General features: G+C 36.3%; 1 long non-coding RNA gene across 1 annotated transcript in view; it reads right to left on the reverse strand.

Moving 5' to 3' along the window:
* Nucleotides 1-429: 429 nt before the first annotated feature.
* Nucleotides 430-7,100, reverse strand: part of LOC132659904 (uncharacterized) — a 29,710-nt gene continuing 23,039 nt past the window's right edge. The window contains exon 3 of the long non-coding RNA XR_009600925.1: nucleotides 430-3,402. This is a non-coding gene — a long non-coding RNA (uncharacterized LOC132659904). The remainder of the gene's footprint in view (nucleotides 3,403-7,100) is intronic.

Raw genomic sequence — 7,100 nt, forward strand, 5'->3', positions numbered from 1 at the left:
TCTAAGTTCGCTTTATAGGTAGCTTGATTAGCACATATGGTTATCAGAGATCTTAACAGTTTCATACTGGAGACCATGTATTAAATAGATTGATTGCTAATTATCAAAATCTTCTAACATAATCTTTAAAATATATTCTTGCATTTTGATATATTTGACCAAGTTTTCTTTCCTTTCCCCTTTAAACAGAATATCTTTGGTATTCCTACATACTAGTTACTAGATTCCTGGATACTGAATGAGATGACAAAAAATGAACACCAGCAAAATAAATACATATTTTTCTTCCCCTCTTCAGAACATTCTTTAGTGGGTGGTAAAATATTTAAACCATTTCAAAGTCATGTAAACTATCCCAAATATGTCAGGGGAAGAAGAAGAGGCTGCAATTCATTAGTTGTCTGTAATGAATCAACATGAAAGTGAACATTTTCAAGGCCCAATTAGCTTTATTTCATTTATAGTTCATATCAATAATTTTATACCATAAACATCTTGTTTATTTGAGATATAGCATATCTTTGATTAGTAACTGATGATTATGAAATGAAGAGGCAAAGATTTTGAGAAAGTGTAAGTTGTATTTTATATTTCTGAGGTATTTATCCCATTCCATTTATTATATTAGTATTGTTGTTTTCTTCATTTCAATCCTGATTGAAACTTGGACTGAAGCTTCATTCAACATATGTGTTTTTGTGTGCAAAGTCACTTCAGTCGTGTTTGATTCTCTGCGACCCTATGGACTGTAGCCTGCCAGGCTCCTCTGTTCTTGGGATTCTCCAGACAAGAATGGAGAATCTCCGTTCTCCTTTTCCTCCTCCAGGGGATCTTCCCAACCCAGGGATCGAACCCACGTCTCCTGCGTCTACTGCATTGGCAGGCAGGTTCTTGACCACTAGCACCACCTGAGAAGCCCAATACATACTTTTAATGATGATTTATTTAGAAAATGGGGTGAAAATTCATTTTGTACATCTAAGTTTCTCATGCGATACTATTTGATAAAAAAAGTGATTATTTTGACATTTAAATTTAATTTTGTAACTCCTTTTAAAAAGCTTTTCTCTTATTTTCCAAAATCAAGAACAACACATTCTAAGAGAGTCTGAGATTAAAAAGTGAAGCTATGCAACTTGGCTCTGGTCAAATTTGATGTGATTTTTTTCACTAATATATTATTAAGTAAATAATATTTATTGTAGGATTTATTGTAAGTCTTTCTTTCAACATATGACTCCATTTAAGAGACAGCAATATTTTGCAAGTGGCATAAAACCTATCTTTGTGGAATATTTATTCCTTTCTAAAACAAAGTTACATGTAGTAAGCTGCAAGAGTCTCTTTGTGCTTGGTTTATCCCAACCTTTTTTGCCATTCAAAAACAATGCTGACACATGCATGAAATGACAGATAGCATTAGTGTAATAAAGGAGTTAAACCAAACCAAAGCACAGTCATATATTAAATTGTTTTTAAAAATACTGACCTAAGCACCTGTATGAGATGTTATCAGTAAAATATGAAGAAGAAGAAAAAAGGCATTTGGAAGTGAGATGTGCTCTCCTTTATAGCCTGCATAATTGCTGATTTGCCATCATGTTTGCTCATGATGCCTTTGTCAGATATTATTTCTTGTCTCTTTGGCAAAGGAGAGGTTTCGAAGCCTTTTGTTTTTTGCATGTGGTGGCTGCCGCCCAGGCTCAGACCAAGGCTCCCAGGGCTACAGCAAGATGTCCACACAGCTTTTGGTTTAAAAAAAAAAAAATTTCTTCTAAGCAGCTCCTCCTATCCACTCACCAGGTCAACATATATGTTTTACCGAAAGAAACATTCTAACATTTCAACATCAGCTTCAAACATCAGAACTGTAACTTAGTGACAATTTTTTTCACTGGGACCTGGTATTGAATAACTCTTGCCCACGCCTCTCCAGAATGAAATTTCATACAACTGCTATGTAATTTTCCCTAGTAAGTGATGATTTTCTAGAATTTGATGATTTACAAGGCTTTTCTAAAATGGTTAGCATGTCCAAGTAAGGACTTCCCAACACAAGTAAGTCCATCCAGAGTAGGATGTAGGAAAGAGTTTATTTTTCAACCGTTTACTTCTTCTGAAAAGTTAATTGAAAAGGCTATGGTTATGGTAAAGCTTTTCATATCAGCAACCAAATATGGGAAAAGAAATCATTGTAAAACCATACAGTCATAGGACTATTTTCTATGCAGATCCAACTACGTAGAGAACTATTGAATTAGGCCCCACGGTTACTTTTAATGAGGGCTGTTGAGGAGTAAGTGGAAACATCTGTTAGCCATGAACCACCACAGTGGCTCCACAAGAAAAAAAAAAACAAAACTGTTCTTGCTTCTATTGATTGGGACTGGTCTTCACGGAACATTCTTATTAGTATGCTTAGAACAACCATGCAAATCTCTAAGCCAAATTAATTATTCTTGGCGTTCCCAAGAGATAACCCTACAGTCATTTTTTAACCAAAGGCAGGGAGCAGGGCAACTTTGCTTTGTACATATTTTATTCTGGTTAGCAATGCCTAATTCTCCTACTGTAGGTTGCCCTATTTCACCAGCTACAGTCTGAATTCATTCTCATCCTCTCCTTAAAAGTTTGAAACCCCCTAGTGACAGGAATATTAATGTGCCAACACTGTCATATCTATTTCAGCTCATACATATGCAATGTCTTTGTTTTCAAAGATTTATGTCAGACTTTGCTGAAGTGAGGTATTCTACCATTTTAGATAATAGCATGCCAAAGTGATGTTATCAGCCACACGCAGCACTCACTCAGGCAAACGGGAAGAGCATCCATTCCTTCATGGCTTAAACTCATAGAAACTGTTATTTATCCTTATTTGATGAGAAAATCTTTCAGGGGGAAATGGTGTATTTTTTTGAAGAAGATTATGGCCATCCTGTGGATTATCTTTTAATTAAGAATGGGTGATTTGTGCCCACTCTGCTGTAGCAAACATCTTGCTGCTAATGAAGTTTAAAAAGACTTACTTTATTTAATCACAGCTAATCACCAGGGTAAAATGTGGAATTTTCTTTGATCCTCCATGTATTGTGGTAATCCCTTTGGCAGATAACATCTCCTCAAAATATTTTGAGTTTTTCAGTCGGTCACATCTTAGCAAGGGTGGAACCATCTTACACTGAAGAATCTCATTCCTTCTGTAGTTACCTATCCTGACATAAAAATTACATAAAATTTTATTACAAATTTCCTTTGGTCCTTTAGACAAAGAATGTTGAAGTCTTCAAATATTTGACTCTTTTACTTCATCCAGTATTCAGAATAGGGTTCTTTCCTCTTGGTCGATGATTAAATAGACATTATTGGACAATGTCAAAGTACCAGGCACTGTATTGGGCACTAGGAAAAAAAAAATATGAAGAGAATTAAGGCCCACAAGAAATCATCCTTTAAAGATGAATTGTGTTCACTTTCCATTACACTCAGTCCATGTGGACATAAATAGGTAAATATGCTTAAAACCCAGGAATTGTTTTTTCTTTGGTTTAAGATCAGGAATTGCTTTGTCATTGATTTGGTTTCTTTCTCATGATCAGATTAGAATTTCTTTACTTACTTGAACCTTCTACAATAAAGCATGGCTCTCCTTTTTATTTTGTTTCTCTCTTGTGTCTTCCTTTTGGAATCAAGTGCAGTATATTATCCCCATTTCCTGGCTTTACTCTTCCATGAATCTCCAAGAAAATGATTTTAAGAGCTCATATATATGTCCATTATTCCAAGTGATATCTGCCTTTGATTTTTTATCTTTTTAAATACCAAACTTAATCATTTCTACCAAATGTAATGACTAAAGTGTAATTCTTTGGTATGCTTCCTAATATTTACTCTTTAGAATGTTTGGTTTTTTGTTTTTTTTTTTCTTTTCTGAAACACAAGCCCATCTCCCAAATTAGAGCGGTTTTTGTTTTTATTCTCTAAGAGGTCACCTTGCTTTTAATCACCACCCCTCTGCCCCTGCTTTTCTATGATTTGCTCTATAACCTTCAGTCCATGTGATCCAGAAGATTTAGGCTTATTAGATCTAAAGACCCTGAAGGGCAGGTCCTACTGACTCCCGGAGCGGGAGAAGCACCACCAGGGTGGGGAGCAAAGAGGACGATGGGAGACCTGTGTTGGGTGGAAGGGGGCAGCTGCTTCCGAATAGAGCAGAGGGAGGCTGCTTTAAACTGAAAAATAAAACTTTCTTGGAAAATGATCTCAAACTAGTCAATATGAGAGAAGTCTAGGTTCATGACTTCGCAACTGGCTGTTTCAAGAACGTAAAAATCAAAACCCAGCTGTTCTCTGAAAGTGAATTCTCACCAAGGCAAATAATTTCTTTTGAAGCTGTGTTAACAATCTACTAAATTTCCAGAATTCTGGGAGGTGGATCATAGAGGATCCTGCTGTGGTTTATGTCTGAGAGTGTTTTGCCTATGTTCTCCTCTAGGAGTTTTATAGTTTCTGATCTTACATTTAGATCTTTGATCCATTTTGAGTTTATTTTTGTGTGCGGTGTTAGAAAGTGATCTAGTTTCATTCTTTTACAAGTGGTTGACCAGTTTTCCCAGCACCACTTGTTAAAGAGATTGTCTTTACTCCATTGTATATTCTTGCCTCCTTTGTCAAAGATAAGGTGTCCATATGTGTGTGGATTTATCTCTGGGCTTTCTATTTTGTTCCATTGATCTATATGTCTGTCTTTGTGCCAGTACCATACTGTCTTGATGACTGTGGCTTTGTAGTAGAGCCTGAAGTCAGGCAAGTTGATTCCTCCAGTTCCATTCTTCTTTCTCAAGATTGCTTTGGCTATTCGAGGTTTTTTGTATTTCCATACAAATCTTGAAATTATTTGTTCTAGTTCTGTGAAAAATGTGGCTGGTAGCTTGATAGGGATTGCATTGAATTTGTAAATTGCTTTGGGTAGTATACTCATTTTCACTATATTGATTCTTCCGATCCATGAACATGGTATATTTCTCCATCTATTAGTGTCCTCTTTGATTTCTTTCATCAGTGTTTTATAGTTTTCTATATATAGGTCTTTAGTTTCTTTAGGTAGATATATTCCTAAGTATTTTATTCTTTTCGTTGCAATGGTGAATGGAATTGTTTCCTTAATTTCTTTTTCTACTTTCTCATTATTCGTGTATAGGAATGCAAGGGATTTCTGTGTGTTGATTTTATATCCTGCAACTTTACTATATTCATTGATGATCTCTAGTAATTTTCTGGTGGAGTCTTTAGGGTTTTCCATGTAGAGGATCATGTCTTCTGCAAAGAGTGAGAGTTTTACTTCTTCTTTTCCAATTTGGATTCCTTTTATTTCTTTTTCTGCTCTGATTGCTGTGGCCAAAACTTCCAGAACTATGTTGAATAGTAGCGGTGAAAGTGGACACCCTTGTCTTGTTCCTGACTTTAGGGGAAATGCTTTCAATTTTTCACCACTGAGGATAATGTTTGCTGTGGGTTTGTCATAGATAGCTTTTATTATGTTGAGGTATGTTCCTTCTATTCCTGCTTTCTGGAGAGTTTTTATCATAAATGGATGTTGAAATAAAAGCAAAAATAAACAAATGGGATCTAATTAAAATTAAAAGCTTCTGCACAACAAAGGAAAATATAAGCAAGGTGAAAAGACAGCCTTCTGAATGGGAGAAAATAATAGCAAATGAAGCAACTGACAAACAACTAATCTCAAAAATATACAAGCAACTTCTGCAGCTCAACTCCAGAAAAATAAACGACCCAATCAAAAAATGGGCCAAAGAACTAAATAGACATTTCTCCAAAGAAGACATACGGATGGCTAACAAACACATGAAAAGATGCTCAACATCACTCATTATTAGAGAAATGCAAATCAAAACCACAATGAGGTACCACTTCACACCAGTCAGAATGGCGCGATCCAAAAATCTGCAAGCAATAAATGCTGGAGAGGGTGTGGAGAAAAGGGAACCCTCCTACACTGTTGGTGGGAATGCAAACTAGTACAGCCACTATGGAAAACAGTGTGGAGATTCCTTAAAAAATTGCAAATAGAACTACCTTATGACCCAGCAATCCCACTTCTGGGCATACACACCGAGGAAACCAGAATTGAAAGAGACACATGTACCCCAATGTTCATCGCAGCACTGTTTATAATAGCCAGGACATGGAAACAACCTAGATGTCCATCAGCAGATGAATGGATAAGCAAGCTGTGGTACATATACACAATGGAGTATTACTCAGCCGTTAAAAAGAATTCATTTGAATCAGTTCTGATGAGATGGATGAAACTGGAGCCGATTATACAGAGTGAAGTAAGCCAGAAAGAAAAACACCAATACAGTATACTAACACATATATATGGAATTTAGGAAGATGGCAATGACGACCCTGTATGCAAGACAGGGAAAGAGACACAGATGTGTATAACGGACTTTTGGACTCAGAGGGAGAGGGAGAGGGTGGGATGATTTGGGAGAATGACATTCTAACATGTATACTATCATGTGAATTGAATCGCCAGTCTATGTCTGATGCAGGATGCAGCATGCTTGGGGCTGGTGCATGGGGATGACCCAGAAAGATGTTATGGGGAGGGAGGTGGGAGGGGGGTTCATGTTTGGGAATGCATGAAAAAAAATAAATAAATAAATAAATAAATAAAATAAAATCTAAAAAAAAAATAAAAAAAAAAAAAAAACAATCTACTAAATTATTAACCCTGTCATTTTTAACTTAAATAAAAGAATCATCTGTGCAGAACTGTTGGCTTCACATCTCCAAATATTTTGTACTTAAACAACTTCAAACTTCTATGAACTCTTTTGGTTTACAGGAGCAGATTTGTTATGAAATCAGTACACAGGTCTACCAGGCACTTAGGGTTCCTATCACACAACGGTGAGAACTCTCTTCCCATCACTTGCATTTGAATGCTGAAATGCATCTCACCCCTGCATACTTCGCATTGTCCCACATCCAAGGAATAACTGATCTGCCCCTTTACCCAGAGCTCCCGGCATCCTAGTAGTAATCGATCAGACCTACAAAGTGATGAA

The sequence above is a fragment of the Ovis aries genome, chromosome 5 (genome assembly GCF_016772045.2).
Source record: "Ovis aries strain OAR_USU_Benz2616 breed Rambouillet chromosome 5, ARS-UI_Ramb_v3.0, whole genome shotgun sequence".
Taxonomy (NCBI): domain Eukaryota; kingdom Metazoa; phylum Chordata; class Mammalia; order Artiodactyla; family Bovidae; genus Ovis; species Ovis aries.